General features: G+C 41.8%; 1 pseudogene; it reads left to right on the top strand.

The window, feature by feature from the left end:
* The first annotated feature begins 4,722 nt into the window (after window positions 1-4,722).
* LOC116590073 lies at window positions 4,723-13,926 on the top strand (annotated as a pseudogene).
* Window positions 13,927-14,159: the final 233 nt, after the last annotated feature.

The raw sequence follows: 14,159 nt of genomic DNA, 5'->3' as shown, positions 1-14,159 counted from the left end.
GCTTTGGGGAATGCATTAAAGTATGTGCTGTCCCAGAGCAAGACATAGGCTTGATGTATGTGGTATTCAGAGACTCAGAAACTGGAAAAAACAGAGATTAGATCAAGTTCTTTTCACCTATTTGATTTGTGTCTGATGCCTACATTTTGACAGATAATTAGCAGGTCATATAGAGTACCTGGAAGGCACTGAAATATTACAACTTACGGGTAGCCAGCTCCAGATGGTAGACTATATGTTAAGAGTCATTCCGAAGTTGGAGTGCCAGATCTCTGACACTTGGTAAAAATGATCATAGGAGGTGTTTGAATTTGCTTTAAGGCAGGACCTAATAAATACGTGTGCATTGTGGGAACTGAAGCAGTAAATCTGTTATTTTTGCTAAGAACTAGCAAACTCTGAGAACAGACTGGGGTGAGAAGAAGGGTCTGCTGAATTAGAGAGGGTGGAATGAAATATGTAAATGTCACTGAAAGAAATGTTAATTAAGCAGAGCTGGTTTCTGTAGGTGAGGTGGTTTTGGCCTCCAGAAGGCATGTAGAAAAGATGGCTAGTTGGAAGACCAACCCAGATTTGGTTTCAGGTCTTTTATATCTGATCTCCCTTGACTTTTGTACAACATTGGGCAACAATAATCAACTTCTGTGCAGAAAAGGGGAGTAGAGCCTGAGTCCCGCAGTTGGAATTCAGTCCTGGGGCTTGTGCTGCAGACCTTTTATTCTGTACCCAGCTCTTGGAGGGCAGACCCTAGCCCCACAGGCCTGGGTTTAACCCTGGGGCTTTGCTACTTAATTGCACTATTACTTGGGCAAGTTACTCACCTCTCAGTTTGACAAGGAAGACTTCAAGGGAAATGTTCTCTTCTGATTAGAAACCCACAGACGATGATTAGGAAGGTAGACTTTCTTCAGATGAAATGACTTTTAGAAATTCTATTCCTGTGTAAACTGTTTAAACTTGTAGGAATACGTATGGACTTTAGGCCTCCTTGTGCCTACCCATGTAGCTGTTTCACATCTCAAATTCACTGTGTTGGGAACATTCCCCACGCACATCATAAATGCATCTGGGACCTCTAGTGCCATCCACTGCCATCCCCACATGCTGTTAGACCGCATGCTCCAGGATAGTCATGGTGTTGGCTTCATTCATCACTGGACTCATGGTGCCTGGCACAGTGCCTGGCATATTGCCAGCATTCCGTGATTGCTTCATGAATGAAGGATTGTCTCCTCCTTCTGTCTTTAGGTTCTCCTTTCTCTAGGATCTCAACACACTATCACAGAACTGAAATACGAATCCCATGTATTACCTCCTTAAATATCTTAGATAGCACCCTATTGTAGGAAAGAAAATGTGTGCAGACCCTCCTGATATGAACTCCTCTTTCCTTCCTGACCTCATCTTGTGCTGCTCCACTTAGTCCTTCTCTGAGCTCCAGCTGAATAGAAACAGCCCAGTCTTCCTCCCGCATGCCATGCCTTTACACCTCCATGTTTTCCTGTATTTCTCATTCAGACTAGAGACCAACTTGTGAGGAACAAGAAGATGCCTATTCATGGCGTGTCTGGGTAGCTCAGTTGGTTGGGTGACTGCTTTTGGCTCAGGTCATGATCTCGGAGTCCCAGGATCAAGTCCCACATCAGGCTCCAAGCTCCATGGGGAGTCTGCTTCTCCCTCTGACCTTCTCCCCTTTCATGCTCTTTCTCACTCTCTCTCTGGCAAATAAATAAATAAAATCTTGAAGAAAAAAAAAATAGGCATCCCCTCTGGGATTGGGGGCAGGGAAGCCCTGAGAGTTTCTCAGTGATGGTTAGCATTAAAATCATGTTAGCCTCTGTATTTTTTAGATGGGATGGTCATGCAGATGGGCTGTGGGGAGATACATTTGTCAAGAGGGAGATATTCATTTATTTGAGTAGACTTGTCAAGGTTACCTTTAAAGATAAATGAAACTTTACTGTTAGGGAAAAAAACCTTAAATACAATCACTGTGCTGGAATATCAGTATATGTAGGAAGCTCATATTCTGCCTCAGTCCTATCTTATCTGGGGACAGAAGCAGTTTTGGAACCAGTTATAGTTCTGTTCCTCAAGGAGGGGCATATGTTGAGGTAACTTGGGGATGGGAGTAGTATGGTTAAGAGAGTGACTGGGAGAGGAAACTTCTCCAGGAAACTTCTGGAAGAGAGTTGGAGAAGTCCAGGAAGAAGAGTGAATGGGGGTAGGAGACCTAAACTCTACTCAGGTCTTAGTATTCTGGTTGTGATCCATTTTGAGATGGGAGCTCAGGTTTATGGGCACTTTGTGGAAACAATCAGGGGCAAAATTTGTTTTCCATGGCACCAGAACATGTACCTTCCAACTTCTGATCAGACCTCTCCCACTATGGAAGGACAAAAACAAACACCCCCTTCCCTCCCACCTCAACCCTTTTACTTCCTTCTTTTCTCCTCCTTGCTCCACTCAAAAACTCTTCTACTTAAACAGGCCTATTAGCTGAGCCAACAATGTAAAAACTTCACTTTGTCCCTTTCTCAACTTAGGGACTCTTTTCCTAAAATTCTAAGAAGAGGAGTTTTGTGGATTTATAGAGAAAACTTGAGCTCTCCAAAGAAGTGAGGTTATGAGCCAAATTCTTGGGGAATTTTGGACTCCTTCCTCATCATAAAGGCTATGTTTCTCTCAGGTTCTGAGTGAATTGGTCCTGTCTATATGTTCTTACCCTTGAAAGTTAGTTTTGCATTTTCCAGTTTCTTGGTGCAGTTCATAACTCCTCCTAAGACTGGCCTTTCATTTCTCTTGCTCTCCCTTGGGCCTCTGGATGTCAGTGAGCGAAGTCTAACGATGACTCGTCTTTTGAGAATGCAAGTCCCTGTGGGTATCTAGCAGGTAAAGAGGAGGTCATGGAAGCAGCAGCATGGTCGTTTAGTCAATATTTCCTTTTGAAGGTTTGGAAGGCCTAGCTCACCAGCCTGCCTCTGCTTGACAAATGATGAAGATAATGAAAGTGAAGGTGCATAGCGGAACGGCCAAGGCAGTCTGGACACGTCTCTCATCACCACCTGTTTGGTGAGCTTGTGTTTATTCCCCGCCTTTGAAGGGCTGGCAGGCTGTGTGGCCTGAGCCTGCGAACACCCAAATCCTGGAGCAAAGAGAGGTTGGAAGACAGATGAAGGGAATGCTTTCAAACAATATTGCTTTCTCTAATTAGTGCAGACACAGAGCCCCCCGAGGAGCTTCAGGTGACCTTAGCCTTGCAAGGCTCAGGTATTTCTCAGAACCGACAGGGGCTGGAAACCTTTTCACTTTGCACAGACTGGTCTGGGAATCTTGAAAGAATCCGTTTTCTTTCGACCTGCAATGCTTCTGGGTGTGCGTGTGGTGGGTCGGGGGTGGGGTGAAAGATTCTCTAAGACATCTATTCTCATTGTTCTTTTGGTTGTGATAAATTCCATGCACAGAAAAGTCTGCATTCCTAGGTCCTTCTGTTTGAGGTTCTATTTGAGACTTGACTAGGAAGCCCCAGGCTGCCCTGTGCACGACCTCTTCTGATCATGCGCTGAAAGTTTATGCTTCTCCTTCTTTACCTTTGCATACTGTGGAGGAGAAATTATAATAATAGTTACTGTTGGCCAAGGCCTTTTTTGTGCTTAGAGTTTTGGAAGACAATAATTATCATCACTTCTGAAGAGAAAACTCAGTTTTACAGAGGCCAGCAACATTCCAGAGCCCTGTAGCAAGTATCTCAGAGTTTAGGATTTGCACCCAAATCTGTCTAGCTCTCAGCCACCACACCATCCTGCCTCCCTTGAGAAAGGGACGGTTGATATGTGATGTGTTGGTACAAAGCGGCCTCCTGAAATCAGTTTTGCAGAAAAGAACAGCAGGGGCCAAACAGTACACATTTCATAGTGACTATTTGAAACCTCAAGACTGGCACATTGGCAGGGCTGTACCACATTAGGAGTCTGACATGTCAGATCCTAGTTGGGCTATACTATCTCTGGCCATTAGAGCTTGAGAAAAGCACCTGAACTTTCTGCTCTGATTTCCTCATCCAGCAAATAATACCTGTCCTTTCCACCTTGCAAAATGGTTCTGAAGGAGCTTTGTGGACTAAAAAGGACTTTATGAACATAAAGGCCTCCTGGACGAGGCATTTTTCAAAAAAGAGCTGTAAGTACAGGAATATTTTAGGCATATTTTATTTTTCATGATCGGTCACTGATGTGTTTTTAGATTTGTTAAACCTTCACAGTCTCACCTTCAAAATCACAGTCCAGTAAGATCCTAGGCCTCTTTTTGTCTTCGTTACAACAAATGAAAGAACACCAATCCTCTGTGCTTGTTAGAAAATGCAACTTTCTTGAAAGTCTTGTCTTCGTGGGATTTCTGGCTCAAATGCTTCTCAGTCTGGTTAGATTAAAAAAAAAATTTAATATGACCTTCTTCTGTGTTGTTTATTGGCCAATATGTTTCATGCCTCATTTGCCCTCAAATTCATATTTTTATTCCTCAGAGTATTTGTTCTGCCTCTGTGTGTGTGTATATGCTCTCACTACACAGTCACTAAAAACCTGTGCTCTTTAAACACTGGCCAGATGATAGAGTATTTATTTTTTACTTTGTCAAGTTACATGATTTCTGTACATTATTTTAAAAACAAAAGAACAAAGGAAAGACAATAAAGAATTTTGTCTCAAATAAGCAGCCTCTGACATGCCCAAGGTATGGGGGTCAGTTTCTACTCCGTGCATACCTTTTAATTACATGCAGCCTAAATTGGGGTTGCCGTCCCTGACCTGGATCCTCAGACCTGTTATCATGCACTCTGATGGGTGCCATCCACCAGTGTCCATCCTTCATGTGAGTCCATAATTCTGTCTTGCCCTCCCAGCAGGCAAGGGGGCCGGAGCCAGGCTGGTTTTCTTGCAATTACTGAACAGCAAGAGCCCATAATTATGAAATTCTTAAGGAGGACCCCCCCCTTTTAGCAAGTTCATCTTCTCTCCATCTTCTTGGTAATTTCATACCTAAATCACATCTCACTGGGTTTGGAGATTTTATTAAGGTCCATTGGCAGTCTTTTTCATAGACTTTAAATTGCCATGAACTTTAAAAAATGTTAAGAGTAGATCACTAAATTAATCCTAGTTCTCTTATTTTATTTGTTCTTCTATTCCCCATTCTGATTCCCTAGCATGCTTTCACAGGTTACCATTTCAGTGTATTTATACCATGTGTGTGTTTGCATGTGCGTATGAGATTATGCTTTTGTAAATGGCTATGAGCTTTCATCATTGATTTTTTTTTAAGATTTTATTTATTTATTTGACAGAGAGAGATCACAAGTAGGCAGAGAGGCAGGCAGAGAGAGAGGAGGAAGCAGGCTCCCTGCTGAGCAGAGAACCCGATGTGGGACTCGATCCTAGGACCCTGAGATCATGACCTGAGCCGAAGGCAGCGGCTTAACCCACTGAGCCACCCAGGCGCCCTCATCATTGATTTTTTTCCCCCTCTGTGCCCAACTATCAGGAGCTTTCAGTTCACCATGGATATGCTTCTCTTCTTTGGCAAATGAATAACATGTGTATACATATAAGTCTGCCATTTTCACCTAGAAATGTGGCCAGAGTTCTTAGAAATTCTGTCTCAATGATTCTTTCTTTTACTCACATCTCTTGAGAACTCAACTACCTGATACAATCTTAACCTTTGAAAGATACTTCCTGTGATTATCTCTTCTTTGAGGAGGAGGGGAATGATGCCAAGATGTGATGGAACTGAGTGGTAGAGGGAACTGAGTGATGGTAGATGGGTGGTAGATGAGACACCTAGCTCTGACGTTAGGTCAGCTACTAGGCATGAGCTCTTGAGAAATTTACATAAACCACCAAGCCTCAGTTTTTAAAATTTTTTATTTTTTTTTAATGATTTTTATTTATTATTTTTTTTTGACAGTGAGACACACAGTGAGAGAGGGAGCAGAAGCAGGGGGAGTAGGTGAGGGAGAAGCAGGCTTCCCACTAAGTAGGGAGCTCAATGCAGGGCTTGATCCCAGCACCCCGAGATCATGACCTGAGTCAAAGGCAGAGGCTTAACCAACTGAGCCACCCAGGTGTTCCCCCACTCAGCTTTTTAATCTGTAAAATGGACTTAGTACCCATGTTATAGCATTTAGTTACAGGTAAATGAAATAGTATATTGACAAGTACCAATCTCAATGCCTGGCATATATGAAGCATCCAGAAGGTGCTGGTTGAATCAGAATGTCTTCCTTGAATAATTTGAAGTTTCCTCCTGATTTCAAGCAGCAGGGAGGAACCCCTTACCTGAGAGGACAGGAAAAGAAATGTGTGGATTACTGCAAGGGGTTCACTGTATTTGCCTAAAGAGGAAGGCAGAGATTCAGGGGACAGCCATCGGCCTTTGCAGAGCTAGTTAACAGAAGTGGGTTGTGCAGAAAAGCAGAAACAACATACGATATCTATATATTTCTAATCTAGTTCTTCTCTGTTTCTCAAATGAAAACACAGTGTCTGTCTCTGAACTGGGAGTTGAGAGCTTGACTCCTAAGATTTAGCTATAAGCCTTAGTTTTCTTCACCAGTCAAAGTAGAGAGGCCAGTATTTCTCAGCGGGGCACTGCAATTCTTCACTGCATGGGACAGGCCCTGGACTGGGGAACAAGAGAACCCCTAGTCATTGTTAGGCCAGCCTCTGGCCCCATTCAGCATTTCCTTGAGGGAAGCTCCCAAGTCTCTAGGGTCCCTTCTGGAGCTGGCTCTCAATGAGTCCATGTTACTCACCCAGAGTGGGTAAGAAAGCATTGTTATGTTGGTAGGAATAAATGGTCATTTCATTTATTCACTTCCAAATTACCTTCATGAGAGAACAAATTGATTGGAAGACCCTATAAACTGGTTAAACAGTGGCCAGAGCAGACTGCATTCTGTCTCTGAACCTAGCTTCATCCTCTGCATTTGAGAAAAAACCACGCATTCCACACCATTCTGGTAGGACTGAAATGGGCTGGCATTCACTAAGGCAAAACCACAGTATCTGACTTCTGGTATGTTCAATATAATTTTTTAAAAGGAGATTATTATAAGGCACCCAATATGACAAATTTTTTGGATAATAACACCTGTATCTACATGCATCATAGAGAATGTTGGCTTCTCTTCATGACATAGAAAATGGTCCCAGTCTCCCCATGCCTTACTGTGGCTTTGTACACCTTGGTGCTGAAGATCTTTCAGGCTCAGTGATATCCCCAGACTTCTTGGGTGGGTGAGAAGGCACTAGTATATCCTGTACAAGAAAAGGAAATGGAATGAAGTGGGAAGAGCTTATGGGGGAGGCTATTTAGAGCTCTGGTTTGCCACTTCCTTCCAGAAGCCTTTTTATATTGCTTTGCTAGATAGAATGCAAAATAAAGTTGTTAAATGGAACAGGAAAAGGTCCTCATCATTTTTTTGCACTGAAGTCCATGATATTTACCTTCAGATTTGGAGAAATGAAAGGCCGTCTCCCCAGCTGTTAATTGGGGTAGTGCTGGAGGGACAGCGATCAGTAGCCTTTGACATTTAGAGAACTAGACCAGATGCTTTTAGCACATTAAAATCGGATTTTTGATTTATATTTATGTATGTAAATAACCTTTTTTCCTTCCAATTTTATTCTTTGTATTTATATATTTGCACTGTGCTCTGAACACAATCACTATGATTAGCAATATTTATTTAAAATTAGGAAATATTTATTTTGCTGTGATTTCATTTCTCCCCTATTTTCAGATGCAGTCAATTCAAATGCCCTAATGATGAAGGCAGCCAAAGGAGATTTAACCCAGTAGCTTACTCATTTGAGTAAGACCGTGCTTTTTATTACTACTTCAAAAGGGAAACTTCTCATCTGCAAGGGTTTTGTATCTCTCTCCACCCATTCCTTCACCTAGGTTAAGGAGGACAGCCATCATTAAAACCTTGAAATCTTCAGAAACCCCATCATGGAAGGAGTGGGTCTTCTCCTTCTAGTTTATCCATTCTGATAAAGAATTTCAAGGAAGTTTTTTTCTCCAGCAGTGGGAAATTCTTGGCTTCCTGGGGTCTTCCCAGGGTCAGATGATGCTTGATGATATGACACATTAGGTCTTATCATCTCCAAGGATGACAAGTTGGGTGGAAAATTTCACTAGACAGCTTTTGGATGGCTCTCTAATTGCTCATGGCTCTACATTTTGAAAAATTAAAATATAAAAGGAGTTTCTTTTCAGGTTGAACATTATATTCTTGCCAAAGTATGTTTCTGCTTCTGGCTTCCAATAACAGCAGGCCTTACTATAAAAGATCCACAGAGTACCTGGAGCATGAACATAGCCTTCCTCCTGTGATGGGGCTTCCCCCAAGGCCCTCTTGCAGATTCTTTGAGACCTGGGTACAGGGCTTGCTATGTGATTCTTTCCTTTGGGGGGAATGATTAGGTATGTCATTTAATCAATTTGGGTTGCTAGCCTAGGGTTGTTAAAAAGCAGATGTTGATCATGGGAGTAATTATTAAGAGCTGCATATCCCAAATCATTTACAACCTGAGATTTGAAGCAAAATATTCATTCTCACATGTCAGGTCTCCCTCATCCCTTCTCCTCCCCCAAATGTACTGCCTCTAATGAATGCACCTTGGAGAAACTCACCTGCCAAGAGATGTTCTCCTGCTGCTGGTGCTATGAGATCTCTCCAGAGATCTATAGGTATAGGGGGCCCCATGTACTAAATCCACACAAAGGGCCATCCCCACCCTTCCCCAGCTCACATTTTATAATGCTCAGTCTGAAATGACCTTTAAAAAGCCAGATAATATTTTATTTACCTTTTTTCTCCCATTTACTGTTAAATGTTAATGAAGGTAAAAGATTCAAATTCCTGCTAATAAAACACTTTAATTGACTTCAGTGTAACCATAACTGTAAATTGGCTACTTTGTATGAACGACCTTAGAGCTTCCCTGCCCCCGACTCTGCTGCTTGTGCAGGTTTAGAAGTTGGCAGCAAACATTTCCTTTGTTCTTCTTGGGCTTCACGTGCAGCCTGAGGGCCCTCAACTTTAAGACTTGCAACCAGGAGCAATTTCAAATCTCTCCTCTTAGCAGAATTCACTGCCCTTCACTCCTCCCACAGCTTTTATTGCCATCCTTCAGATTCTGGGACTATAATAGGCACCACCTCCTCCAGGAATCCATATAGGATCCCTGCTTCCCTCTCATCTACCTCCAAATGGCTACAGCATTTTGGGACTTTCCCTGTGATACTTCTCACTTCGCCTTTTGTTTGGTAGCTTTTGTAGTTGTGCTCTCTTCTTACTTAGAAACCCTGTGTATGGTTGGTATTCAATAAGTTTTCAATTAACTGATTTTAGTGAAAAGAGGCAAAAATTGATTTCACTGACTTATACCATATCCATTCTCTGGGGCATTCTTATTTATTTATTTACAGACAGAGATCACAAGTAGGCAGAGAGGCAGGAGAGAGAGGGGTAGGGGAAGCAGGCTCCCTGCTGAGCAGAGACCCTGATATGGGGCTCGATCCCAGGACCCTGAGATCACGACCTCATGACCTGAGCCGAAGGCAGAGGCTTTAACCCACTGAGCCACCCAGGCTCCTGTCTTTGGGCCATTCTCAAAACATTTACTAAATGCTCTTTGTCTGGATTTCTTAGGCAAGACCACTCAGTTTTCAAACCTTTATAAAAAAAAACAAAAACAAAAACAAAAACAAAAACCTCTCTTGAGAGAGTTTCAAAAGAGAAGGAAAGTAATATTGATAAACCGTGGACCTCCCAGCATGTCATCTGAACTGTAGTTGGGTGGGTATGCAGTGTTTGTCCAACTTCAGAGCATCCCGGTTTTAGAATGTAGGTAGGCCAGCTCCCAGACAACAGCATCTGTCACCAGTGAGCTCTCAGTTGCTGGTAAAAGAGGTAGCTTCAGTCTATGGCAATATCTGAAAGAAGCAGAAGAGAAGAGAGGTTGAGACAATGACCATTCAACTGCTGTGTAATTTTGAGTGCATTGTTTCACCTCTCTGTAAAATGGGGGTGATTGCAATACCTACTTCACAGAGATATTCTGACAATTAAGTGCAAAGAATTTAAGTGAAAAGCTCTTAGAATAATGTCTGGCACACTATAAATAGTAAATGTTAGCTTTTATTACTTTTCCTAGTCTAGAAGCAGAGGAGAAGAATTTAAAAAAAAAAATACGAAGTACGTTTTCCTTTTCATGAAGAGCCTTGAGCTTTGGAAGAGGGATTCCCTGCTTATCCTTTATCAGCTCCCTACCCCTCACAGTTACTTCCTAGGAATCTTTTCACTCCAGACCCATTTCAAGAGCTATCACTTCCAGGAAGCCTTTCCTGATGTCCTACCTCCCCTCATCTACATTTTTGCAGTGTTTTGAATCTCTAATGAGGCAGTACTTCTTCTAAATATGTCTGTACTTGCCTTCTAGTTTCTGTGGGTCTCTTTCTAATCATGTAAGTCAGTGGGGTTCAACTAGGAATCCTGGAGCTAAACCAAGATGTCTTCTGCTTAGATTGAATAATATACTTTGTTTCCCATTCATAGAAAAACGAATGGATGATTGTTCTCAATTTTAGATTTTCCTCCTATAAACTCTGCTATTCCATCTGCTCCTATCGTCAATTAATTATAAATGCTTGTATCCCTCAACCCGAGCTCATCAGGGGAAATGTTAACCACTGGACTTACCTGGGGACCATCAACACTATCATGGCATGGGCTCTACCTCTGACCAATTAAAACAAATTCTGAGGATGGGGCCTGGGTATGTGCAGATTTTTTTAAATTTCTAAGGTACAGCCAGGGTTGAGAACTGTAGATCTACAATGAGCTTGTCTAAGGGAAAGCAGATTAAAAAGCAAATTATGTTAAGTATAGCTCTTCCCCTAAGGAGCCTGAGGTGATCTCAGAAACTTGATCCCTATTCATTCAACCCAGGAAACCCTACAAAATCATACAAATCGGGAGGTTCAAATCTTCATGTTCACTTTAAGAACACATGTGAAACTGCCCAGGCCATCAAGGGTATGCATACTGAAAAGCCACCAAATTTCTGAAAGACGTCACTTTGTACAAGCAGTGTCTGTTATGTCACTACACTGGTAGAGTTCGTAGGTGTGCCCAGGCCAGACAGTGGGGTTGGACACAGGGTCAGCAGCCCAAAAAGAGTGCTGAATTTTTACTGCACATGCTTAAAACTGCAGAGTGGAATGCTGAACTTAAAGTTTAGATGTTGATTCTCTGGTCATGGAGTACATGTGCATGAACAAAGCCCCCAAGTTGCAGCAGAAGGCCCGTGGTCAGGTTAACCTGTACCTGAGCTTTCCCTGCTACACTGAGATGATCCTTACTGAAAAGAGTAGGTTGTCCCTAAACCAGAAAAGGAGGTTGCACAGAAGATAAAGATACCCAGAAGAAACCGAAGAAACAAAAACTTATGTAAATTCTGCATAAAATAAATGAAAATAAAAGTTACATATATATATATGTACACACACACACACACACATATATATATATATATATGGTATATTAGTGGGAAATTTTAGAAATAGATAGCTAGCTTAGTTTCAGTTTAATAAGTTAGTATGTCCTCATGGCTCTACATTTACATAGAAAACCTTCAACAGTCTTATTTTTGGCTTGTTTCATGGCAGTTTTCTTTTGGGATATGTTGTTTCATGGCACGCTCTAGTGTTTTACCTGCTGTAATTGTTGGACTTAAGCAAATGTTTCTGTCAGACAACACCCACGCCAGCAAAGCTTCCGAACTCCTAGACTCCTGTCAGCATGGCCTAGTTACATTTGTTCTGTCGCCTCAGCTGCGGATTTCTTTGCTTTCACAGACTGTTTATCAGTGTAACTTATTGGCCACAAGAGGGACAAGGAGAAAGTATGTGAATGGCTTAGCACAAACACTCCCTTCCCCACTACTGGGGAAAAGTAGAAAACACTTCTTCCTTCCCAGTGGGAGAGCAGCAGCATGTTTATACAGGATAAACCAACTATAGTAACTAGGATTTTTGTCAGAAATGATCGCACAGAAAATACTTTAACCTACAAAAAAATGTGGAAGTCTGGGCTATGTCCCCAAGTTAGAGCATTATTCAAACTATAAGATTCCTGCTAAAACAGTCTACAGTGCTCAGCAGTTGTACTGGGGCTAGACAAACTAAAGCATTGTCATTGATTCCTGTGTGATGGTTTGGGCAAGTTCAGAAGAGACGTGAAAAGCAAATTGCTATTGCAATTAATTTAAAGAGAATATAAATTAAATTAAAATTTAATTTTATTAGGAATTTAAGGAACACTTTATGATCCATTCATACTTCTTCATATTTGTAGAGAAACTGTAATAGTTTTCTGTTCACAACTTCAATTAACACTGAAACATGTCGTGCCTTTCAATAAATATTTTTGGCCTCACAACTAGTTCTTATGAGTGAAATTCTTTTCGTCTAGCACTCAGAATTCACTTGTTTTTGCTCCAGTGATGAGAAAGAGACTCAGTCATGAGTTAGGCCTGATCATTAATCCACAAATATCTATGGCCTGTACATAACCCTTTTTACAAGATACCCATTCACATTGTGGACCCAGGGCCCAAAATGCTATCTTTTAAACTATGGAAAAATTTGCCTGAGTTTTGTTGCCTGGTATGGAGAGTCACCTATAGTAGGAGATGGTGGCAGGTGGTCTCAATGCAATTATTGTCGTAACTTGTTTGCTTTTTTCCTATGCTGTTTCTTCATTACCTCAACAATGCCTTAATGCCTCCGTGAGCGAGAACCACCCTCAGTGAGACAAAGAAACAAGGCCTGGGAATGCTATTGTGTGGTTTTATCTGCCTTCCATCTCCCCCTTACTACCTATAGCTTAAACATGACAGGAACAACCCTATAAAATAAGCTTTGTGGATAAGACAGGAAGAAAAATGTCAATACATCAGCCCCTCCCCCACCCTCCTCTCAATCTATGTTAATATACTCTGCTTTTGGAGTTTTTAGCCCACTAGACAAAATACTCTGGGGCTCTTATTGGTTTAATAAACAGACCAAACTCTTGAGGACAAAAGAGGACAAACCTGCCCACTGAAAATTATGTGACTTGGGCTCTTAAAAAGCTTGTGTTCCACTAGGTGAATAGAGAGTCCTGAACTGAATACATTGATTGTGTCCTTCACCACCCTCTCATCGACACAACTCTCAGGGCCTGTGCAAGCAAGGGTTTGTTGTCAGCAGCAACCCAGGGCATGCATGCAGGATCCACCAGTGTCTAGTTAGGAAAACATTTTACAGGTTTGGTGGCTTTGTGGAACTATATATCTGACTTCCTAGACTTTAGGGACATGAGGCTTTTTCAAAAGGGTTTTGCCTCCAAATATGGAAAATAGGCCTTTTGTGATGAGTGTGCTTTTCGTGGTACAAAGACTGAATTTGTAAACATCTCTTCATGAAAAAGTTGCATTTCTCAGCATCATGGCATGATCTTCTAAATCAATACATAAATGGATCTCTAGTGCACATGGAAATCTTTTGCATTTGAATATAAAAATCCATCAAGGGGAGGGAGAAGGGAGAGAAAGAAATGGGTAAATAAACACAAAAACTCTGAAGAGCTTCTGGGCTGGTTTCAAGAATGCCCCACAAAGTAGGTTTTCATGGTTGTGTGAGGCGATGTGATCCTATTCAAGCTTCTTCCCTTTCTTTAGGCTTTCTGAAGAAGCTGCTGCGCGCGGCTTCAGGGCTGTTCCTAAGACAGATTTCAGAGATGAAAAAATGAGCGAATGCATAGACAATCTGAGACAAATGAGCAGCTCTGGTACTGATGCCGAGATTGTAAAATGACTGCTGTGCCTTGCAAGAAATGAATATTCAGGACGCCCCTGCTGGGTGCCTTTTCCTATTTGAACCACCTACTCTTTGGGCCATGATTCACTTCTGACCAAATTAAACGCTCTTTGCACACAGCAGAGCAACTTTATGAAGTCGGATTTTGAAGTGCAAACATCTTTTCTGCTCTGGCCGCGGAACCTGTCACAATCTTCATCGGGCACTGAATTAAGTTTAAAATATCATCA

This window comes from Mustela erminea, chromosome 5 (assembly GCF_009829155.1).
Source record: "Mustela erminea isolate mMusErm1 chromosome 5, mMusErm1.Pri, whole genome shotgun sequence".
Taxonomy (NCBI): domain Eukaryota; kingdom Metazoa; phylum Chordata; class Mammalia; order Carnivora; family Mustelidae; genus Mustela; species Mustela erminea.
This window is presented reverse-complemented; position numbering and strand designations above follow the sequence as displayed.